At 47.6% G+C, this 20,385-nt stretch overlaps 23 non-coding genes and 25 pseudogenes across 23 annotated transcripts; all 48 read left to right on the forward strand.

Annotated features, from left to right (window-relative positions):
- The first annotated feature begins 120 nt into the window (after positions 1-120).
- Positions 121-239, forward strand: LOC148248130 (5S ribosomal RNA). Its single transcript, XR_015814667.1, has one exon. It is a non-coding gene; the product is annotated as a 5S ribosomal RNA (ribosomal RNA).
- A 205-nt stretch (positions 240-444) lies between these two features.
- LOC148248131 (5S ribosomal RNA) lies at positions 445-563 on the forward strand (annotated as a pseudogene).
- Positions 564-765: 202 nt separating this feature from the next.
- LOC148248132 (5S ribosomal RNA) lies at positions 766-884 on the forward strand. Its single transcript, XR_015815774.1, has one exon. It is a non-coding gene; the product is annotated as a 5S ribosomal RNA (ribosomal RNA).
- A 205-nt stretch (positions 885-1,089) lies between these two features.
- LOC148248133 (5S ribosomal RNA) lies at positions 1,090-1,208 on the forward strand (annotated as a pseudogene).
- A 202-nt stretch (positions 1,209-1,410) lies between these two features.
- Positions 1,411-1,529, forward strand: LOC148248134 (5S ribosomal RNA). Its single transcript, XR_015815285.1, has one exon. It is a non-coding gene; the product is annotated as a 5S ribosomal RNA (ribosomal RNA).
- A 205-nt stretch (positions 1,530-1,734) lies between these two features.
- Positions 1,735-1,853, forward strand: LOC148248135 (5S ribosomal RNA; annotated as a pseudogene).
- A 203-nt stretch (positions 1,854-2,056) lies between these two features.
- On the forward strand, positions 2,057-2,175 carry LOC148248136 (5S ribosomal RNA). Its single transcript, XR_015815296.1, has one exon. It is a non-coding gene; the product is annotated as a 5S ribosomal RNA (ribosomal RNA).
- Positions 2,176-2,380: 205 nt separating this feature from the next.
- LOC148248137 (5S ribosomal RNA) lies at positions 2,381-2,499 on the forward strand (annotated as a pseudogene).
- A 202-nt stretch (positions 2,500-2,701) lies between these two features.
- On the forward strand, positions 2,702-2,820 carry LOC148248138 (5S ribosomal RNA). The gene has a single exon (XR_015815307.1). It is a non-coding gene; the product is annotated as a 5S ribosomal RNA (ribosomal RNA).
- Positions 2,821-3,378: 558 nt separating this feature from the next.
- On the forward strand, positions 3,379-3,497 carry LOC148248139 (5S ribosomal RNA; annotated as a pseudogene).
- A 208-nt stretch (positions 3,498-3,705) lies between these two features.
- On the forward strand, positions 3,706-3,824 carry LOC148248140 (5S ribosomal RNA). Its single transcript, XR_015815125.1, has one exon. It is a non-coding gene; the product is annotated as a 5S ribosomal RNA (ribosomal RNA).
- A 563-nt stretch (positions 3,825-4,387) lies between these two features.
- Positions 4,388-4,506, forward strand: LOC148248141 (5S ribosomal RNA; annotated as a pseudogene).
- A 576-nt stretch (positions 4,507-5,082) lies between these two features.
- Positions 5,083-5,201, forward strand: LOC148248142 (5S ribosomal RNA; annotated as a pseudogene).
- A 205-nt stretch (positions 5,202-5,406) lies between these two features.
- LOC148248143 (5S ribosomal RNA) lies at positions 5,407-5,525 on the forward strand (annotated as a pseudogene).
- Positions 5,526-6,073: 548 nt separating this feature from the next.
- LOC148248144 (5S ribosomal RNA) lies at positions 6,074-6,192 on the forward strand (annotated as a pseudogene).
- Positions 6,193-6,396: 204 nt separating this feature from the next.
- Positions 6,397-6,515, forward strand: LOC148248145 (5S ribosomal RNA; annotated as a pseudogene).
- A 209-nt stretch (positions 6,516-6,724) lies between these two features.
- Positions 6,725-6,843, forward strand: LOC148248146 (5S ribosomal RNA; annotated as a pseudogene).
- Positions 6,844-7,406: 563 nt separating this feature from the next.
- On the forward strand, positions 7,407-7,525 carry LOC148248147 (5S ribosomal RNA). The gene has a single exon (XR_015814389.1). It is a non-coding gene; the product is annotated as a 5S ribosomal RNA (ribosomal RNA).
- Positions 7,526-8,084: 559 nt separating this feature from the next.
- Positions 8,085-8,203, forward strand: LOC148248148 (5S ribosomal RNA; annotated as a pseudogene).
- Positions 8,204-8,408: 205 nt separating this feature from the next.
- Positions 8,409-8,527, forward strand: LOC148248149 (5S ribosomal RNA; annotated as a pseudogene).
- A 205-nt stretch (positions 8,528-8,732) lies between these two features.
- Positions 8,733-8,851, forward strand: LOC148248150 (5S ribosomal RNA; annotated as a pseudogene).
- A 205-nt stretch (positions 8,852-9,056) lies between these two features.
- On the forward strand, positions 9,057-9,175 carry LOC148248151 (5S ribosomal RNA; annotated as a pseudogene).
- A 206-nt stretch (positions 9,176-9,381) lies between these two features.
- LOC148248152 (5S ribosomal RNA) lies at positions 9,382-9,500 on the forward strand. The gene has a single exon (XR_015814403.1). It is a non-coding gene; the product is annotated as a 5S ribosomal RNA (ribosomal RNA).
- Positions 9,501-10,061: 561 nt separating this feature from the next.
- On the forward strand, positions 10,062-10,177 carry LOC148248153 (5S ribosomal RNA; annotated as a pseudogene).
- A 204-nt stretch (positions 10,178-10,381) lies between these two features.
- LOC148248154 (5S ribosomal RNA) lies at positions 10,382-10,500 on the forward strand (annotated as a pseudogene).
- A 209-nt stretch (positions 10,501-10,709) lies between these two features.
- LOC148248155 (5S ribosomal RNA) lies at positions 10,710-10,828 on the forward strand. The gene has a single exon (XR_015815318.1). It is a non-coding gene; the product is annotated as a 5S ribosomal RNA (ribosomal RNA).
- A 527-nt stretch (positions 10,829-11,355) lies between these two features.
- LOC148248156 (5S ribosomal RNA) lies at positions 11,356-11,474 on the forward strand. Its single transcript, XR_015815329.1, has one exon. It is a non-coding gene; the product is annotated as a 5S ribosomal RNA (ribosomal RNA).
- Positions 11,475-11,679: 205 nt separating this feature from the next.
- On the forward strand, positions 11,680-11,798 carry LOC148248157 (5S ribosomal RNA; annotated as a pseudogene).
- Positions 11,799-12,001: 203 nt separating this feature from the next.
- LOC148248158 (5S ribosomal RNA) lies at positions 12,002-12,120 on the forward strand. The gene has a single exon (XR_015815340.1). It is a non-coding gene; the product is annotated as a 5S ribosomal RNA (ribosomal RNA).
- Positions 12,121-12,325: 205 nt separating this feature from the next.
- LOC148248159 (5S ribosomal RNA) lies at positions 12,326-12,444 on the forward strand (annotated as a pseudogene).
- Positions 12,445-12,647: 203 nt separating this feature from the next.
- LOC148248160 (5S ribosomal RNA) lies at positions 12,648-12,766 on the forward strand. Its single transcript, XR_015815351.1, has one exon. It is a non-coding gene; the product is annotated as a 5S ribosomal RNA (ribosomal RNA).
- Positions 12,767-13,293: 527 nt separating this feature from the next.
- LOC148248161 (5S ribosomal RNA) lies at positions 13,294-13,412 on the forward strand. Its single transcript, XR_015815363.1, has one exon. It is a non-coding gene; the product is annotated as a 5S ribosomal RNA (ribosomal RNA).
- Positions 13,413-13,617: 205 nt separating this feature from the next.
- On the forward strand, positions 13,618-13,736 carry LOC148248162 (5S ribosomal RNA; annotated as a pseudogene).
- A 203-nt stretch (positions 13,737-13,939) lies between these two features.
- Positions 13,940-14,058, forward strand: LOC148248163 (5S ribosomal RNA). The gene has a single exon (XR_015815374.1). It is a non-coding gene; the product is annotated as a 5S ribosomal RNA (ribosomal RNA).
- A 527-nt stretch (positions 14,059-14,585) lies between these two features.
- Positions 14,586-14,704, forward strand: LOC148248164 (5S ribosomal RNA). Its single transcript, XR_015814361.1, has one exon. It is a non-coding gene; the product is annotated as a 5S ribosomal RNA (ribosomal RNA).
- A 205-nt stretch (positions 14,705-14,909) lies between these two features.
- On the forward strand, positions 14,910-15,028 carry LOC148248165 (5S ribosomal RNA; annotated as a pseudogene).
- A 203-nt stretch (positions 15,029-15,231) lies between these two features.
- Positions 15,232-15,350, forward strand: LOC148248166 (5S ribosomal RNA). Its single transcript, XR_015815385.1, has one exon. It is a non-coding gene; the product is annotated as a 5S ribosomal RNA (ribosomal RNA).
- A 527-nt stretch (positions 15,351-15,877) lies between these two features.
- LOC148248167 (5S ribosomal RNA) lies at positions 15,878-15,996 on the forward strand. Its single transcript, XR_015815396.1, has one exon. It is a non-coding gene; the product is annotated as a 5S ribosomal RNA (ribosomal RNA).
- A 527-nt stretch (positions 15,997-16,523) lies between these two features.
- Positions 16,524-16,642, forward strand: LOC148248168 (5S ribosomal RNA). Its single transcript, XR_015815407.1, has one exon. It is a non-coding gene; the product is annotated as a 5S ribosomal RNA (ribosomal RNA).
- A 205-nt stretch (positions 16,643-16,847) lies between these two features.
- On the forward strand, positions 16,848-16,966 carry LOC148248169 (5S ribosomal RNA; annotated as a pseudogene).
- Positions 16,967-17,169: 203 nt separating this feature from the next.
- On the forward strand, positions 17,170-17,288 carry LOC148248170 (5S ribosomal RNA). The gene has a single exon (XR_015815419.1). It is a non-coding gene; the product is annotated as a 5S ribosomal RNA (ribosomal RNA).
- A 527-nt stretch (positions 17,289-17,815) lies between these two features.
- LOC148248171 (5S ribosomal RNA) lies at positions 17,816-17,934 on the forward strand. The gene has a single exon (XR_015815430.1). It is a non-coding gene; the product is annotated as a 5S ribosomal RNA (ribosomal RNA).
- A 528-nt stretch (positions 17,935-18,462) lies between these two features.
- LOC148248172 (5S ribosomal RNA) lies at positions 18,463-18,581 on the forward strand. Its single transcript, XR_015814624.1, has one exon. It is a non-coding gene; the product is annotated as a 5S ribosomal RNA (ribosomal RNA).
- A 205-nt stretch (positions 18,582-18,786) lies between these two features.
- LOC148248173 (5S ribosomal RNA) lies at positions 18,787-18,905 on the forward strand (annotated as a pseudogene).
- A 203-nt stretch (positions 18,906-19,108) lies between these two features.
- On the forward strand, positions 19,109-19,227 carry LOC148248174 (5S ribosomal RNA). Its single transcript, XR_015815441.1, has one exon. It is a non-coding gene; the product is annotated as a 5S ribosomal RNA (ribosomal RNA).
- A 205-nt stretch (positions 19,228-19,432) lies between these two features.
- Positions 19,433-19,551, forward strand: LOC148248175 (5S ribosomal RNA; annotated as a pseudogene).
- A 202-nt stretch (positions 19,552-19,753) lies between these two features.
- On the forward strand, positions 19,754-19,872 carry LOC148248176 (5S ribosomal RNA). Its single transcript, XR_015815452.1, has one exon. It is a non-coding gene; the product is annotated as a 5S ribosomal RNA (ribosomal RNA).
- A 205-nt stretch (positions 19,873-20,077) lies between these two features.
- LOC148248177 (5S ribosomal RNA) lies at positions 20,078-20,196 on the forward strand (annotated as a pseudogene).
- The last annotated feature ends 189 nt before the right edge of the window (positions 20,197-20,385 follow it).

Here is a 20,385-nt window from a genome sequence, read left to right on the forward strand (position 1 = left end):
TAGTATTTTACCTGATATTAGAACGAGCACGGGAGGTGCAGTGCGCACGCACAAGGAAACAAATGACGGGAGGGGGAGGAAAGGAGAAGGCGTTTATGTATTTGGAGCGCGAAATTAAACGGGTGCGATCATACCAGCACTAATGCACCGGATCCCATCAGAACTCCGCAATTAAGTGTGCTTGGGCGAGAGTAGTACTCGGATGGGTGACCTCCTGGGAAGTCCTCGTGTCGCACCAATTTTTTTTCAGACGGGTCGTTCGACGTTACGCGCGACTGGAACTGGGGTCCGCTGGTTTACACGCAAATGTGAGTCAAGAAGCAGGGGCATTTTAATCGATATTAGAACGAGAAGGAGAGGTGCAGTGTGAACGCACAAGGAAACAATTGACGGGAGGGGGAGGGAAGGAGAAGGAGTGTATGTATTTTCAGCAAGAAATGAAACAGGTGCGATCATACCAGCACTAATGCAACGGATTCTATCAGAACTCCGTAGGTAAGGGTGCTTGGGCGAGGGTAGTACTAGCATGGGTTACCTCCTGCGAAGTCCTTATATTTCACCATTTTCTTGTGAAGTCCTCGTGTTTCACCCATTTTTTTGAATTATAGTCCTCAGGTTTATTCGCAAATTTGAGTCACGGCACCATAGTATTTTACCTGATATTAGAACGAGCACGGGAGGTGCAGTGCGCACGCACAAGGAAACAAATGACGGGAGGGAGAAGAAAGGAGAAGGCGTTTATGTATTTGCAGCGCGAAATTAAACGGGTGTGATCATACCAGCACTAATGCACCGGATCCCATCAGAACTCCGCAGTTAAGTGTGCTTGGGCGAGAGTAGTACTCGGATGGGTGACCTCCTGGGAAGTCCTCGTGTCGCACCAATTATTTTTCAGACGGGTCGTTCGACGTTACGCGCGACTGGAACTGGGGTCCGCTGGTTTACACGCAAATGTGAGTCAAGAAGCAGGGGCATTTTAATCGATATTAGAACGAGAAGGAGAGGTGCAGTGTGAACGCACAAGGAAACAATTGACGGGAGGGGGAGGGAAGGAGAAGGAGTGTATGTATTTTCAGCACGAAATGAAACAGGTGCGATCATACCAGCACTAATGCAACGGATTCTATCAGAACTCCGTAGGTAAGGGTGCTTGGGCGAGGGTAGTACTAGCATGGGTTACCTCCTGCGAAGTCCTTATATTTCACCATTTTCTTGTGAAGTCCTCGTGTTTCACCCATTTTTTTGAATTATAGTCCTCAGGTTTATTCGCAAATTTGAGTCACGGCACCATAGTATTTTACCTGATATTAGAACGAGCACGGGAGGTGCAGTGCGCACGCACAAGGAAACAAATGACGGGAGGGAGAAGAAAGGAGAAGGCGTTTATGTATTTGCAGCGCGAAATTAAACGGGTGCGATCATACCAGCACTAATGCACCGGATCCCATCAGAACTCCGCAGTTAAGTGTGCTTGGGCGAGAGTAGTACTCGGATGGGTGACCTCCTGGGAAGTCCTCGTGTCGCACCAATTTTTTTTCAGACGGGTCGTTCGACGTTACGCGCGACTGGAACTGGGGTCCGCTGGTTTACACGCAAATGTGAGTCAAGAAGCAGGGGCATTTTAATCGATATTAGAACGAGAATGAGAGGTGCAGTGTGAACGCACAAGGAAACAATTGACGGGAGGGGGAGGGAAGGAGAAGGAGTGTATGTATTTTCAGCACGAAATGAAACAGGTGCGATCATACCAGCACTAATGCAACGGATTCTATCAGAACTCCGTAGGTAAGGGTGCTTGGGCGAGGGTAGTACTAGCATGGGTTACCTCCTGCGAAGTCCTTATATTTCACCCATTTTCTTGTGAAGTCCTCGTGTTGCACCCATTTTTTTGAATTATAGTCCTCAGGTTTATTCGCAAATTTGAGTCACGGCACCATAGTATTTTACCTGATATTAGAACGAGCACGGGAGGTGCAGTGCGCACGCACAAGGAAACAAATGACGGGAGGGGGAGGAAAGGAGAAGGCGTTTATGTATTTGGAGCGCGAAATTAAACGGGTGCGATCATACCAGCACTAATGCACCGGATCCCATCAGAACTCCGCAGTTAAGTGTGCTTGGGCGAGAGTAGTACTCGGATGGGTGACCTCCTGGGAAGTCCTCGTGTCGCACCAATTTTTTTTCAGACGGGTCGTTCGACGTTACGCGCGACTGGAACTGGGGTCCGCTGGTTTACACGCAAATGTGAGTCAAGAAGCAGGGGCATTTTAATCGATATTAGAACGAGAAGGAGAGGTGCAGTGTGAACGCACAAGGAAACAATTGACGGGAGGGGGAGGGAAGGAGAAGGAGTGTATGTATTTTCAGCAAGAAATGAAACAGGTGCGATCATACCAGCACTAATGCAACGGATTCTATCAGAACTCCGTAGGTAAGGGTGCTTGGGCGAGGGTAGTACTAGCATGGGTTACCTCCTGCGAAGTCCTTATATTTCACCATTTTCTTGTGAAGTCCTCGTGTTTCATCCATTTTTTTGAATTATAGTCCTCAGGTTTATTCGCAAATTTGAGTCACGGCACCATAGTATTTTACCTGATATTAGAACGAGCACGGGAGGTGCAGTGCGCACGCACAAGGAAACAAATGACGGGAGGGAGAAGAAAGGAGAAGGCGTTTATGTATTTGCAGCGCGAAATTAAACGGGTGCGATCATACCAGCACTAATGCACCGGATCCCATCAGAACTCCGCAGTTAAGTGTGCTTGGGCGAGAGTAGTACTCGGATGGGTGACCTCCTGGGAAGTCCTCGTGTCGCACCAATTATTTTTCAGACGGGTCGTTCGACGTTACGCGCGACTGGAACTGGGGTCCGCTGGTTTACACGCAAATGTGAGTCAAGAAGCAGGGGCATTTTAATCGATATTAGAACGAGAAGGAGAGGTGCAGTGTGAACGCACAAGGAAACAATTGACGGGAGGGGGAGGGAAGGAGAAGGAGTGTATGTATTTTCAGCACGAAATGAAACAGGTGCGATCATACCAGCACTAATGCAACGGATTCTATCAGAACTCCGTAGGTAAGGGTGCTTGGGCGAGAGTAGTACTAGCATGGGTTACCTCCTGCGAAGTCCTTATATTTCACCCATTTTCTTGTGAAGTCCTCGTGTTGCACCCATTTTTTTGCAGATGATTTTTTCGACGTTACGCGCGATTTTAATTATGGTCCTCAGGTTTATTCGCAAATGTGAGTCACGGCGCCGTGGCATTTTACTTGATATTAGAACGAGAGCGGGAGGTGCAGTGCGCACGTAAAAGGAAACAAATGGCGGGAGGGGGAAGAAAGGGGAATAGTGTATGTATTTGCAGTGCGAAATTAAACAGGTGCGATCATACCAGCACAAATGCACCGGATCCCATCAGAACTCCGCTGTCAAGTGTGCTTTGGCAAAAGTAGTACAATTATGGGTTACATCGTGGGAAGTTCTCGTGTTGCATCCATTTTCTTTTTTTCAGATGTGCCATTCGACGTTACGCGCGACTTTAATTATGGTCCGCAGATTTATTAGCAAATGTGAGTCACTTGTCGTGGCATTTTATTTTATATTTGAACGAGAACGAGAGGTGCAGTGTGCACGCACAAGGAAACAAATGATGGGAGGGAGAAGAAAGGTGAAGGAGTTTATGTATTTGCAGCGCAAAATTAAACATGTGCGATCATACCAGCACTAATGCACCGGATCCCATCAGAACTCCGCAGTTAAGTGTGCTTGGGCAAGAGTAGTACTCGGATGGGTGACCTCTTGGGAAGTCCTCGTGTCGCACTAATTTTTTTTTTCAGACGGGTCGTTCGACGTTACGCGCGACTGGAACTAGGGTCCGCTGGTTTATACGCAAATGTGAGTCAAGAAGCAGGGGCATTTTAATCGATATTAGAACGAGAAGGAGAGATGCAGAGTGCACGCACAAGGAAACAAATGACGGGAGGGGGGATGGAGGGAGAAAAAGTGTATGTATTTGCAGCGCAGAATGAAACATGAGCGATCATACCAGCACCAATGCAACGGATTCTATCAGAACTCCGCAAGTTAAGGGTGCTTGGGCGAGAGTAGCACTAGGATGGGTGACCTCATGCGAAGTCCTTATATTTCACCAATTTTCTTAGGAAGTCCTCGTGTTCCACCCATTTTTTTGCAGATGATTCTTTCGACGATACGCGCGACTTGAATTATGGTCATCAGGTTTATTCGCAAATGTGAGTCACGACACCGTAGCATTTTACTTTATATTAGAAGGAGCACGGGAGGGGCAGTGCGCACGCACAAGGAAACAAATGACGGGAGGGGGAAGAAAGGAGAAGGAGTTTATGTATTTGCAGCGCGGAATTAAACGTGTGCGATCATACCAGCACTAATGCACCGGATTCCGTCAGAACTCCGCAGTTAAGTGTGCTTTGGCGAGAGTAGTACTCGGATTGGTGACCTCCTGGGAAGTCCTAGTGTCGCACCAATTTTTTTTCAGACGGGTCGTTCGACGTTACGCGCGACTGGAACTCGGGTCCGCTGGTTTATACGCAAATGTGAGTCAAGAAGCAGGGGCATTTTAATCCATATTAGAACGAGAAGGAGAGGTGCAGTGTGAACGCACAAAGAAACAATTGATGGGAGGGGGAAGGAAGGAGAAGGAGTGTATAAGGAGAAGGAGTGTATGTAATTTCAGCAAGAAATGAAACAGGTGCGATCATACCAGCACTAATGCAACGGATTCTATCAGAACTCCGTAGGTAAGGGTGCTTGGGCGAGAGTAGTACTAGCATTGGTTACCTCCTGCGAAGTTCTTATATTTCACCCATTTTCTTGTGAAGTCCTCGTGTTGCACCCATTTTTTTGCAGATGATTCTTTCGACGTTACGCGCGACTTGAATTATGGTCCTCAGGTTTATTAGCAAATGTGAGTCACGGCGCCGTGGCATTTTTCCTGATATTAGAACGAGAACGGGAGGTGCAGTGCGCACGCACAAGGAAACAAATGACGGGAGGGGGAAGAAAGGGGAATGAGTTTATGTAATAGAAGCGCAAAATTAAACGGGTGCGATCATACCAGCACTATTGCACCGGATCTCATCAGAACTCTGCAGTTAAGTGTGCTTGGGCGAGATTAGTACTCGGATGCGTGACCTCCTGGGAAGTCCTCGTGTCGCACCAATTTTTTTTCAGACGGGTCGTTCGACGTTACGCGCGTCTGGAACTAGGGTCCGCTGGTTTATACGCAAATGTGAGTCAATAAGCAGGGCCATTTTAATCGATATTAGAACGAGAATAAGAGGTGAAGTGTTAACGCACAAGGATACAAATGACGGGAGGGGGAAGAAAGGAGAAGGAGTATATATATTTGCAGCGTGAAATTAAACAGGTGCTATCATACCAGCACTAAAGCCCCGGATCCCATCAGAACTCCGCAGTTAAGTGTGCTTGGGCGAGAGTAGTACTCGGATGGGTGACCACTTGGGAAGCCCTCGTGTTGTACTAATTTTTTTTCGGATTGGTTGTTCGACGTTATGCGCGAATGGAATTATAAACCGCTGGTTCATTTGCAAAGGTGAGTCACGGTGCCGGGGCATATTACTTGATATTAGAATGAGAAAGAGAGATGCAGAGTGCACGCACAAGGAAACAAATGACGGGAGGAGAAAGAGTGTATGTATTTGCAGTGCGGAATGAAACATGAGGGATCATACCAGCACTAATGCAACGGATTCTATCAGAACTCCGCAGTTAAGGGTGCTTGGGTGAGAAAAGAACTCGGATGGGTGACCTCCTGCGAAGTCCTTATATTTCGCCCATTTTCTTGGGAGGTCCTCGTGTTGCACCCATCTTTTTGCAGATGATTCTTTCGACGTTACGCGCGACTTGATTTATGGTCCGCAGGTTTATTCGCAAATGTGAGTCACGGCGCCGTGGCATTTTACTTGATATTAGAACGAGTACGGGAGGTGCAGTGCGCACGCACAAGGAAACAAATGTTGGGAGGAGGAAGAAAAGAGAAGGAGTGTATGTATTTGAAGCGCAAAATTAAACAAGTGGCATCATACCAGCACTAATGCACTGGATCCCATCAGAACTCTGCAGTTAAGTGTGCTTGAGCGAGTGTAGTACTCGGATGGGTGACCTCTTCGGAAGTCCTCGTATCTCAATAATTTTTTTTCAGATGGGTCGTTCGACGTTACGCGCGACTGGAACTATGGTCCGCTGGTTTATACGCAAATGTGAGTCAAGAATCAGGGGCATTTTAATCGATATTAGAACGAGAAAGAGAGGTGCAGTGTGAACGCACAAGGAAACAAATGATGGGAGGGGGGGAGGGAAGAAGGAGTGTATGTATTTTCAGCACAAAATTAAACAGGTGCGGTCACACCAGCACAAATGCACTGGATCCCATCAGAACTCCGCAGTTAAGTGTGCTTTGGCGAAAGCAGTACAATGATGGGTTACCTCCTGGGAAGTTCTCGTGTTGCACCCATTTTCTTTTTTTCAGTTGTGCCGTTCGACCTTATGCGCGACCTTAATTATGGTCCGCAGATTTATTCGCAAATGTGAGTCACGGCGCCGTGGCATTTTACTTGATATTTGAGCGAGAACGAGAGGTGCAGTGCGCACGCACAAGTAAACGAATGACGGGAGGGGGAATAAAGGAGAAGGAGTTTATGTATTTGCAGCGCAAAATTAAACAGGTTCGATCATACCAGCACTAATGCACCGGATCCCATCAGAACTCCGCAGTTAAGTGTGCTTGGGCGAGAGTATTACTCGAATGGGTTACCTCTTGGGAAGTCCTCGTGTCGCACTAATTTTTTTTTCAGACGGGTCGTTCGACGTTACGCGCGACTGGAACAAGGGTCCACTAGTTTATACGCAAATGTGAGTCAAGAAGCAGGAGCATTTGAATCGATATTAGAACGAGAAAGAGAGATGCAGAGTGCACGCACAAGGAAACAAATGACGGGAGGGGGGATGGAGGTAGAAAAAGTATATGTATTTGCAGCGCAGAATGAAACATGAGCAATCATACCAGCACCAACGCAACGGATTCTATCAGAACTCCGCAAGTTAAAGGTTCTTGGGCGAGAGTAGCACTAGGATGGGTGACTTCCTATGAAGTCCTTATATTTTACCCATTTTCTTAGGAAGTCCTCGTGTTGCACCCATTTTTTTGCAGATGATTCTTTCGACGATACGCGCGACTTGAATTATGGTCCTCAGGTTTATTCGCAAATGTGAGTCACGACACCGTAGAATTTTACTTGATATTAGAACGAGAACGGGAGGTGCAGTGCGCACGCACAAGGAAACAAATGACGGGAGAGGGGAAGAAAGGGGAATGATTTTATGTATTTGCAGCGCAAAATTAAAAATGTGCGATCATACCAGCATTAATGCACTGGATCCCATCAGAACTCCGCAGTTAAGTGTGCTTGGGCGAGAGTAGTACTCGGATGGGTGACCTCCTGGGAAGTCCTCGTGTCGCACAAATTTTTTTTTAGACGGGTCGTTCGACGTTACGCGCGACTGGAACTAGGGTCCGCTGGTTTATACGCAAATGTGAGTCAAGAAGCAGGGGCATTTTAATCGATATTAGAACGAGAAGGAGAGGTGCAGAGTGAACGCACAAGGAAACAATTGATGGGAGGGGAAGGGAAGGTGAAGGAGTGTATGTATTTTGAGCACGAAATGAAACAGGTGCGATCATACCAGCACTAATGCAACGGATTCTATCAGAACTCCGTAGGTAAGGGTGTTTGGGCGAAAGTAGTACTTGCAAGGGTTACCTCCTGCGAAGTCCTTATATTTCACCCATTTTCTTGTGAAGTCCTCGTGTTGCACACATTTTTTTACAGATGATTCTTTCGACGTTATGCGCGACTTGAATTATGGTCCTCAGGTTTATTCGCAAATGTGAGTCACGGCGCTGTAGCATTTTACTTGATATTAGAACGATAACGGGAGGTGCAGTGCGCACGCACAAGGAAACAAATGACGGGAGGGGGAAGAAAGGGGAATGAGTTTATGTATTTGCAGCGCGAAATTAAACAGGTGCGATCATACCAGCATTAATGCACCGAATCCCATCAGAACTCCGCAGTGAAGTGTGCTTGGGCGAGATTAGTACTCGGATGGGTGACCTCCTCGGAAGTCCTCGTGTCGCACTAATTTTTTTTCAAACGGGTCGTTCGATGTTACGCGCGTATGGAATTAGGGTCCGCTGGTTTATACGCAAATGTGAGTCAATAAGCAGGGGCATTTTAATGGATATTAGAACGAGAATGAGAGGTGAAGTGTTAACGCACAAGGAAACAAATGGCGGGAGTGGGAAGAAATGAGAAGGAGTGTATGTATTTGCAGCGCGAAATTAAACAGGTGCGATCATACCAGCACTAAAGCCTCGGATCCCATCAGAACTCCGCAGTTAGGAGTGCTTGGGCGAGAGTAGTACAATAATGGGTGACCACTTGGGAAGCCCTCGTGTTGCACCTATTTTTTTTCGGATGGGTTGTTCGACGTTACGCGCGAATGGAATTATAAACCGCTGGTTCATTTGCAAAGGTGAGTCACGGTGCCGGGGCATATTACTTGATATTAGAACGAGAAAGAGAGATGCAGAGTGCACGCACAAGGAAACAAATGACGGGAGGGGGAAGAAAGGAGAAGGAGTTTTTGTATTTGCAGCGCGAAATTAATCAGGTGTGATCATACCAGCACTAATACAACAGATCCCATCATAACTCCGCAGTTAAGTGTGCTTGGGGGAGAGTAGTACTCGGATGGGTGACCACTTGGGAAGTCCTCGTGTTGCACCCATTTTTTTACAGATGATTCTTTCGACGTTACGCGCGACTTGAATTATGGTCATCAGGTTTATTCGCAAATGTGAGTCACGACGCTGTAGCATTTTACTTGATATTAGAACGAGAACGGGAAGTGCAGTGCGCACGCACAAGGAAACAAATGACGGGAGGGGGAATAAAGGAGAAGGAGTTTATGTATTTGCAGCGCAAAATTGAACAAGTGCGATCATACCAGCACTAATGCACCGGATCCCATCAGAACTCCGCAGTGAAGTGTGCTTGGGCGAGATTAGTACTCGTATGTGTGACCTCCTGGGAAGTCCTCGTGTCACACAAATTTTTTTTTTCAGACGGAAAATTCGACGTTACGCGTGACTGGAACTAGGGTTCACTGGTTTATACGCAAATGTGAGTCAAGGAGCAGGGGCATTTTAATTGATATTAGAACGAAAATGAGAGGTGAAGTGTGAACGCACAAGGAAACAAATGACGGAAGGGGAAGATAGGAGAAGGAGTGTATGTATTTGCAGCGCGAAATTAAACTGGTGCGATCATACCAGCACTAAAGCTCCGGATCCCATCAGAACTTCGCAGTTAAGTGTGCTTGGGCGAGGGTAGTACTCGGATGGGTGACCACTTGGGAAGCCCTCGTGTTGCACCTATTTTTTTTCGGATGGGTTGTTCGACGTTACGCGAATGGAATTATAAACCACTGGTTCATTTGCAAAGGTGAGTCACGGTGCCGGGGCATATTACTTTATATTAGAACGAGAAAGAGAGATGCAGAGTGCACCCACAAGGAAACAAATGACGGGAGGGGGGATGGGCGGAGAAAGAGTGTATGTATTTGCAGTGTAGAATGAAACATGAGGGATCATACCAGCACTAATGCAACGGATTCTATCATAACTCCGTAGTTAAGGGTGCTTGGGCGAGAAAAGTACTCGGATGGGTGACCTCCTGCGAAGTCCTTATATTTCGCCCATTTTCTTGGGAGGTCCTCGTGTTGCACCCATCTTTTTGTAGATGATTCTTTCGACGTTACGCGCGACTTGATTTATGGTCTGCAGGTTTATTCGCAAATGTGAGTCACGGCGCCGTGGCATTTTACTTGATATTAGAACGAGTATGGGAGGTGCAGTGCGCACGCACAAGGAAATAAATGACGGGAGGAGGAAGAAAAGAGAAGGAGTGTATGTATTTGAAGCGCAAAATTAAACAAGTGGTATCATACCAGCACTAATGCACGGGATCCCATCAAAACTCTGTAGTTAAGCGTGCTTGGGCGAGAGTAGTACTCGGATGGGTGACCTCTTGGGAAGTCCTCGTATCGTAATAATTTTTTTTTAGATGGGTCGTTCGACGTTACGCGCTACTGGAACTATGGTCCGCTGGTTTATACGCAAATGTGAGTCAAGAATCAGGGGCATTTTAATCGATATTAGAACGAGAAGGAGAGGTGCAGTGTGAACGCACAAGGAAACAAATGATGGGAGGGGGGGAGGGAAGAAGGAGTGTATGTATTTTCAGCACAAAATTAAACAGGTGCGGTCACACCAGCACAAATGCACTGGATCCCATCAGAACTCCGCAGTTAAGTGTGCTTTGGCGAAAGCAGTACAATGATGGGTTACCTCCTGGGAAGTTCTCGTGTTGCACCCATTTTATTTTTTTCAGTTGTGTCGTTCGACCTTATGCGCGACCTTAATTATGGTCCGCAGATTTATTCGCAAATGTGAGTCATGGCGCCGTGGCATTTTACTTGATATTTGAGCGAGAACGAGAGGTGCAGTACGCACGCACAAGTAAACGAATGACGGGAGGGGGAATAAAGGAGAAGGCGTTTATGTATTTGCAGCGCGAAATTAAACGGGTGCGATCATACCAGCACTAATGCACCGGATCCCATCAGAACTCCGCAGTTAAGTGTGCTTGGGCGAGAGTAGTACTCGGATGGGTGACCTCCTGGGAAGTCCTCGTGTCGCACCAATTTTTTTTCAGACGGGTCGTTCGACGTTACGCGCAACTGGAACTGGGGTCCGCTGGTTTACACGCAAATGTGAGTCAAGAAGCAGGGGCATTTTAATCGATATTAGAACGAGAAGAAGAGGTGCAGTGTGAACGCACAAGGAAACAATTGACGGGAGGGGGAGGGAAGGAGAAGGAGTGTATGTATTTTCAGCACGAAATGAAACAGGTGCGATCATACCAGCACTAATGCAACGGATTCTATCAGAACTCCTTAGGTAAGGGTGCTTGGGCGAGGGTAGTACTAGCATGGGTTACCTCCTGCGAAGTCCTTATATTTCACCCATTTTCTTGTGAAGTCCTCGTGTTGCACCCATTTTTTTGAATTATAGTCCTCAGGTTTATTCGCAAATTTGAGTCACGGCACCATAGTATTTTACCTGATATTAGAACGAGCACGGGAGGTGCAGTGCGCACGCACAAGGAAACAAATGACGGGAGGGGGAAGAAAGGAGAAGGCGTTTATGTATTTGCAGCGCGAAATTAAACGGGTGCGATCATACCAGCACTAATGCACCGGATCCCATCAGAACTCCGCAGTTAAGTGTGCTTGGGCGAGAGTAGTACTCGGATGGGTGACCTCCTGGGAAGTCCTCGTGTCGCACCAATTTTTTTTCAGACGGGTCGTTCGACGTTACGCGCAACTGGAACTGGGGTCCGCTGGTTTACACGCAAATGTGAGTCAAGAAGCAAGGGCATTTTAATCGATATTAGAACGAGAAGGAGAGGTGCAGTGTGAACGCACAAGGAAACAATTGACGGGAGGGGGAGGGAAGGAGAAGGAGTGTATGTATTTTCAGCACGAAATGAAACAGGTGCGATCATACCAGCACTAATGCAACGGATTCTATCAGAACTCCGTAGGTAAGGGTGCTTGGGCGAGGGTAGTACTAGCATGGGTTACCTCCTGCGAAGTCCTTATATTTCACCCATTTTCTTGTGAAGTCCTCGTGTTGCACCTATTTTTTTGAATTATAGTCCTCAGGTTTATTCGCAAATTTGAGTCACGGCACCATAGTATTTTACCTGATATTAGAACGAGCACGGGAGGTGCAGTGCGCACGCACAAGGAAACAAATGACGGGAGGGAGACGAAAGGAGAAGGCGTTTATGTATTTGCAGCGCGAAATTAAACGGGTGCGATCATACCAGCACTAATGCACCGGATCCCATCAGAACTCCGCAGTTAAGTGTGCTTGGGCGAGAGTAGTACTCGGATGGGTGACCTCCTGGGAAGTCCTCGTGTCGCACCAATTTTTTTTCAGACGGGTCGTTCGACGTTACGCGCGACTGGAACTGGGGTCCGCTGGTTTACACGCAAATGTGAGTCAAGAAGCAGGGGCATTTTAATCGATATTAGAACGAGAAGGAGAGGTGCAGTGTGAACGCACAAGGAAACAATTGACGGGAGGGGGAGGGAAGGAGAAGGAGTGTATGTATTTTCAGCACGAAATTAAACAGGTGCGGTCACACCAGCACTAACGCACCGGATCCCATCAGATCTCCACAGTTAAGTTTGCTTTGGCGAAAGTAGTACAATGATGGGTTACCTCCTGGGAAGTTCTCGTGTTGCACCCATTTTCTTGTGAAGTCCTCGTGTTGCACCCATTTTTTTGAATTATAGTCCTCAGGTTTATTCGCAAATTTGAGTCACGGCACCATAGTATTTTACCTGATATTAGAACGAGCACGGGAGGTGCAGTGCGCACGCACAAGGAAACAAATGACGGGAGGGGGAAGAAAGGAGAAGGCGTTTATGTATTTGCAGCGCGAAATTAAACGGGTGCGATCATACCAGCACTAATGCACCGGATCCCATCAGAACTCCGCAGTTAAGTGTGCTTGGGCGAGAGTAGTACTCGGATGGGTGACCTCCTGGGAAGTCCTCGTGTCGCACCAATTTTTTTTCAGACGGGTCGTTCGACGTTACGCGCAACTGGAACTGGGGTCCGCTGGTTTACACGCAAATGTGAGTCAAGAAGCAGGGGCATTTTAATCGATATTAGAACGAGAAGGAGAGGTGCAGTGTGAACGCACAAGGAAACAATTGACGGGAGGGGGAGGGAAGGAGAAGGAGTGTATGTATTTTCAGCACGAAATGAAACAGGTGCGATCATACCAGCACTAATGCAACGGATTCTATCAGAACTCCTTAGGTAAGGGTGCTTGGGCGAGGGTAGTACTAGCATGGGTTACCTCCTGCGAAGTCCTTATATTTCACCCATTTTCTTGTGAAGTCCTCGTGTTGCACCCATTTTTTTGAATTATAGTCCTCAGGTTTATTCGCAAATTTGAGTCACGGCACCATAGTATTTTACCTGATATTAGAACGAGCACGGGAGGTGCAGTGCGCACGCACAAGGAAACAAATGACGGGAGGGGGAAGAAAGGAGAAGGCGTTTATGTATTTGCAGCGCGAAATTAAACGGGTGCGATCATACCAGCACTAATGCACCGGATCCCATCAGAACTCCGCAGTTAAGTGTGCTTGGGCGAGAGTAGTACTCGGATGGGTGACCTCCTGGGAAGTCCTCGTGTCGCACCAATTTTTTTTCAGACGGGTCGTTCGACGTTACGCGCAACTGGAACTGGGGTCCGCTGGTTTACACGCAAATGTGAGTCAAGAAGCAGGGGCATTTTAATCGATATTAGAACGAGAAGGAGAGGTGCAGTGTGAACGCACAAGGAAACAATTGACGGGAGGGGGAGGGAAGGAGAAGGAGTGTATGTATTTTCAGCACGAAATGAAACAGGTGCGATCATACCAGCACTAATGCAACGGATTCTATCAGAACTCCGTAGGTAAGGGTGCTTGGGCGAGGGTAGTACTAGCATGGGTTACCTCCTGCGAAGTCCTTATATTTCACCCATTTTCTTGTGAAGTCCTCGTGTTGCACCTATTTTTTTGAATTATAGTCCTCAGGTTTATTCGCAAATTTGAGTCACGGCACCATAGTATTTTACCTGATATTAGAACGAGCACGGGAGGTGCAGTGCGCACGCACAAGGAAACAAATGACGGGAGGGAGACGAAAGGAGAAGGCGTTTATGTATTTGCAGCGCGAAATTAAACGGGTGCGATCATACCAGCACTAATGCACCGGATCCCATCAGAACTCCGCAGTTAAGTGTGCTTGGGCGAGAGTAGTACTCGGATGGGTGACCTCCTGGGAAGTCCTCGTGTCGCACCAATTTTTTTTCAGACGGGTCGTTCGACGTTACGCGCGACTGGAACTGGGGTCCGCTGGTTTACACGCAAATGTGAGTCAAGAAGCAGGGGCATTTTAATCGATATTAGAACGAGAAGGAGAGGTGCAGTGTGAACGCACAAGGAAACAATTGACGGGAGGGGGAGGGAAGGAGAAGGAGTGTATGTATTTTCAGCACGAAATGAAACAAGTGCGATCATACCAGCACTAATGCAACGGATTCTATCAGAACTCCGTAGGTAAGGGTGCTTGGGCGAGGGTAGTACTAGCATGGGTTACCTCCTGCGAAGTCCTTATATTTCACCCATTTTCTTGTGAAGTCCTCGTGTTGCACCCATTTTTTTGAATTATAGTCCTCAGGTTTATTCGCAAATTTGAGTCACGGCACCATAGTATTTTACCTGATATTAGAACGAGCACGGGAGGTGCAGTGCGCACGCACAAGGAAACAAATGACGGGAGGGGGAAGAAAGGAGAAGGCGTTTATGTATTTGCAGCGCAAAATTAAACGGGTGCGATCATACCAGCACTAATGCACCGGATCCCATCAGAACTTCGCAGTTAAGTGTGCTTGGGCGAGAGTAGTACTCGGATGGGTGACCTCCTGGGAAGTCCTCGTGTCGCACCAATTTTTTTTCAGACGGGTCGTTCGACGTTACGCGCAACTGGAACTGGGGTCCGCTGGTTTACACGCAAATGTGAGTCAAGAAGCAGGGGCATTTTAATCGATATTAGAACGAGAAGGAGAGGTGCAGTGTGAACGCACAAGGAAACAATTGACGGGAGGGGGAGGGAAGGAGAAGGAGTGTATGTATTTTCAGCACGAAATGAAACAGGTGCGATCATACCAGCACTAATGCAACGGATTCTATCAGAACTCCGTAGGTAAGGGTGCTTGGGCGAGGGTAGTACTAGCATGGGTTACCTCCTGCGAAGTCCTTATATTTCACCCATTTTCTTGTGAAGTCCTCGTGTTGCACCCATTTTTTTGAATTATAGTCCTCAGGTTTATTCGCAAATTTGAGTCACGGCACCATAGTATTTTACCTGATATTAGAACGAGCACGGGAGGTGCAGTGCGCACGCACAAGGAAACAAATGACGGGAGGGGGAAGAAAGGAGAAGGCGTTTATCTATTTGCAGCGCAAAATTAAACGGGTGCGATCATACCAGCACTAATGCACCGGATCCCATCAGAACTCCGCAGTTAAGTGTGCTTGGGCGAGAGTAGTACTCGGATGGGTGACCTCCTGGGAAGTCCTCGTGTCGCACCAATTTTTTTTCAGACGGGTCGTTCGACGTTACGCGCGACTGGAACTGGGGTCCGCTGGTTTACACGCAAATGTGAGTCAAGAAGCAGGGGCATTTTAATCGATATTAGAACGAGAAGGAGAGGTGCAGTGTGAACGCACAAGGAAACAATTGACGGGAGGGGGAGGGAAGGAGAAGGAGTGTATGTATTTTCAGCACGAAATGAAACAGGTGCGATCATACCAGCATTAATGCAACGGATTCTATCAGAACTCCGTAGGTAAGGGTGCTTGGGCGAGGGTAGTACTAGCATGGGTTACCTCCTGCGAAGTCCTTATATTTCACCCATTTTCTTGTGAAGTCCTCGTGTTGCACCCATTTTTTTGAATTATAGTCCTCAGGTTTATTCGCAAATTTGAGTCACGGCACCATAGTATTTTACCTGATATTAGAACGAGCACGGGAGGTGCAGTGCGCACGCACAAGGAAACAAATGACGGGAGGGGGAAGAAAGGAGAAGGCGTTTATGTATTTGCAGCGCAAAATTAAACGGGTGCGATCATACCAGCACTAATGCACCGGATCCCATCAGAACTCCGCAGTTAAGTGTGCTTGGGCGAGAGTAGTACTCGGATGGGTGACCTCCTGGGAAGTCCTCGTGTCGCACCAATTTTTTTTCAGACGGGTCGTTCGACGTTACGCGCGACTGGAACTGGGGTCCGCTGGTTTACACGCAAATGTGAGTCAAGAAGCAGGGGCATTTTAATCGATATTAGAACGAGAAGGAGAGGTGCAGTGTGAACGCACAAGGAAACAATTGACGGGAGGGGGAGGGAAGGAGAAGGAGTGTATGTATTTTCAGCAAGAAATGAAACAGGTGCGATCATACCAGCACTAATGCAATGGATTCTATCAGAACTCCGTAGGTAAGGGTGCTTGGGCGAGGGTAGTACTAGCATGGGTTACCTCCTGCGAAGTCCTTATATTTCACCCATTTTCTTGTGAAGTCCTCGTGTTGCACCCATTTTTTTGAATTATAGTCCTCAGGTTTATTCGCAAATTTGAGTCACGGCACCATAGTATTTTACCTGATATTAGAACGAGCACGGGAGGTGCAGTGCGCACGCACAAGGAAACAAATGACGGGAGGAGGAAGAAAGGAGAAGGCGTTTATGTATTTGCAGCGCGAAATTAAACGGGTGCGATCATACCAGCACTAATGCACCGGATCCCATCAGAACTCCGCAGTTAAGTGTGCTTGGGCGAGAGTAGTACTCGGATGGGTGACCTCCTGGGAAGTCCTCGTGTCGCACCAATTTTTTTTCAGACGGGTCGTTCGACGTTACGCGCGACTGGAACTGGGGTCCGCTGGTTTACACGCAAATGTGAGTCAAGAAGCAGGGGCATTTTAATCGATATTAGAACGAGAATGAGAGGTGCAGTGTGAACGCACAAGGAAACAATTGACGGGAGGGGGAGGGAAGGAGAAGGAGTGTATGTATTTTCAGCACGAAATGAAACAGGTGCGATCATACCAGCACTAATGCAACGGATTCTATCAGAACTCCGTAGGTAAGGGTGCTTGGGCGAGGGTAGTACTAGCATGGGTTACCTCCTGCGAAGTCCTTATATTTCACCCATTTTCTTGTGAAGTCCTCGTGTTGCACCCATTTTTTTGAATTATAGTCCTCAGGTTTATTCGCAAATTTGAGTCACGGCACCATAGTATTTTACCTGATATTAGAACGAGCACGGGAGGTGCAGTGCGCACGCACAAGGAAACAAATGACGGGAGGGGGAGGAAAGGAGAAGGCGTTTATGTATTTGGAGCGCGAAATTAAACGGGTGCGATCATACCAGCACTAATGCACCGGATCCCATCAGAACTCCGCAGTTAAGTGTGCTTGGGCGAGAGTAGTACTCGGATGGGTGACCTCCTGGGAAGTCCTCGTGTCGCACCAATTTTTTTTCAGACGGGTCGTTCGACGTTACGCGCGACTGGAACTGGGGTCCGCTGGTTTACACGCAAATGTGAGTCAAGAAGCAGGGGCATTTTAATCGATATTAGAACGAGAAGGAGAGGTGCAGTGTGAACGCACAAGGAAACAATTGACGGGAGGGGGAGGGAAGGAGAAGGAGTGTATGTATTTTCAGCACGAAATGAAACAGGTGCGATCATACCAGCATTAATGCAACGGATTCTATCAGAACTCCGTAGGTAAGGGTGCTTGGGCGAGGGTAGTACTAGCATGGGTTACCTCCTGCGAAGTCCTTATATTTCACCCATTTTCTTGTGAAGTCCTCGTGTTGCACCCATTTTTTTGAATTATAGTCCTCAGGTTTATTCGCAAATTTGAGTCACGGCACCATAGTATTTTACCTGATATTAGAACGAGCACGGGAGGTGCAGTGCGCACGCACAAGGAAACAAATGACGGGAGGGGGAAGAAAGGAGAAGGCGTTTATGTATTTGCAGCGCAAAATTAAACGGGTGCGATCATACCAGCACTAATGCACCGGATCCCATCAGAACTCCGCAGTTAAGTGTGCTTGGGCGAGAGTAGTACTCGGATGGGTGACCTCCTGGGAAGTCCTCGTGTCGCACCAATTTTTTTTTCAGACGGGTCGTTCGACGTTACGCGCGACTGGAACTGGGGTCCGCTGGTTTACACGCAAATGTGAGTCAAGAAGCAGGGGCATTTTAATCGATATTAGAACGAGAAGGAGAGGTGCAGTGTGAACGCACAAGGAAACAATTGACGGGAGGGGGAGGGAAGGAGAAGGAGTGTATGTATTTTCAGCAAGAAATGAAACAGGTGCGATCATACCAGCACTAATGCAATGGATTCTATCAGAACTCCGTAGGTAAGGGTGCTTGGGCGAGGGTAGTACTAGCATGGGTTACCTCCTGCGAAGTCCTTATATTTCACCCATTTTCTTGTGAAGTCCTCGTGTTGCACCCATTTTTTTGAATTATAGTCCTCAGGTTTATTCGCAAATTTGAGTCACGGCACCATAGTATTTTACCTGATATTAGAACGAGCACGGGAGGTGCAGTGCGCACGCACAAGGAAACAAATGACGGGAGGAGGAAGAAAGGAGAAGGCGTTTATGTATTTGCAGCGCGAAATTAAACGGGTGCGATCATACCAGCACTAATGCATCGGATCCCATCAGAACTCCGCAGTTAAGTGTGCTTGGGCGAGAGTAGTACTCGGATGGGTGACCTCCTGGGAAGTCCTCGTGTTGCACCAATTTTTTTTCAGACGGGTCGTTCGACGTTACGTGCGACTGGAACTGGGGTCCGCTGGTTTACACGCAAATGTGAGTCAAGAAGCAGGGGCATTTTAATCGATATTAGAACGAGAATGAGAGGTGCAGTGTGAACGCACAAGGAAACAATTGACGGGAGGGGGAGGGAAGGAGAAGGAGTGTATGTATTTTCAGCACGAAATGAAACAGGTGCGATCATACCAGCACTAATGCAACGGATTCTATCAGAACTCCGTAGGTAAGGGTGCTTGGGCGAGGGTAGTACTAGCATGGGTTACCTCCTGCGAAGTCCTTATATTTCACCCATTTTCTTGTGAAGTCCTCGTGTTGCACCCATTTTTTTGAATTATAGTCCTCAGGTTTATTCGCAAATTTGAGTCACGGCACCATAGTATTTTACCTGATATTAGAACGAGCACGGGAGGTGCAGTGCGCACGCACAAGGAAACAAATGACGGGAGGGGGAGGAAAGGAGAAGGCGTTTATGTATTTGGAGCGCGAAATTAAACGGGTGCGATCATACCAGCACTAATGCACCGGATCCCATCAGAACTCCGCAGTTAAGTGTGCTTGGGCGAGAGTAGTACTCGGATGGGTGACCTCCTGGGAAGTCCTCGTGTCGCACCAATTTTTTTTCAGACGGGTCGTTCGACGTTACGCGCGACTGGAACTGGGGTCCGCTGGTTTACACGCAAATGTGAGTCAAGAAGCAGGGGCATTTTAATCGATATTAGAACGAGAAGGAGAGGTGCAGTGTGAACGCACAAGGAAACAATTGACGGGAGGGGGAGGGAAGGAGAAGGAGTGTATGTATTTTCAGCAAGAAATGAAACAGGTGCGATCATACCAGCACTAATGCAACGGATTCTATCAGAACTCCGTAGGTAAGGGTGCTTGGGCGAGGGTAGTACTAGCATGGGTTACCTCCTGCGAAGTCCTTATATTTCACCATTTTCTTGTGAAGTCCTCGTGTTTCACCCATTTTTTTGAATTATAGTCCTCAGGTTTATTCGCAAATTTGAGTCACGGCACCATAGTATTTTACCTGATATTAGAACGAGCACGGGAGGTGCAGTGCGCACGCACAAGGAAACAAATGACGGGAGGGAGAAGAAAGGAGAAGGCGTTTATGTATTTGCAGCGCGAAATTAAACGGGTGCGATCATACCAGCACTAATGCACCGGATCCCATCAGAACTCCGCAGTTAAGTGTGCTTGGGCGAGAGTAGTACTCGGATGGGTGACCTCCTGGGAAGTCCTCGTGTCGCACCAATTATTTTTCAGACGGGTCGTTCGACGTTACGCGCGACTGGAACTGGGGTCCGCTGGTTTACACGCAAATGTGAGTCAAGAAGCAGGGGCATTTTAATCGATATTAGAACGAGAAGGAGAGGTGCAGTGTGAACGCACAAGGAAACAATTGACGGGAGGGGGAGGGAAGGAGAAGGAGTGTATGTATTTTCAGCACGAAATGAAACAGGTGCGATCATACCAGCACTAATGCAACGGATTCTATCAGAACTCCGTAGGTAAGGGTGCTTGGGCGAGGGTAGTACTAGCATGGGTTACCTCCTGCGAAGTCCTTATATTTCACCCATTTTCTTGTGAAGTCCTCGTGTTGCACCCATTTTTTTGCAGATGATTTTTTCGACGTTACGCGCGATTTTAATTATGGTCCTCAGGTTTATTCGCAAATGTGAGTCACGGCGCCGTGGCATTTTAGTTGATATTAGAACGAGAGCGGGAGGTGCAGTGCGCACGTAAAAGGAAACAAATGGCGGGAGGG

This window comes from Carica papaya, chromosome 8 (genome assembly GCF_054855325.1).
Source record: "Carica papaya isolate Zhongbai chromosome 8, ASM5485532v1, whole genome shotgun sequence".
NCBI lineage: Eukaryota > Viridiplantae > Streptophyta > Magnoliopsida > Brassicales > Caricaceae > Carica > Carica papaya.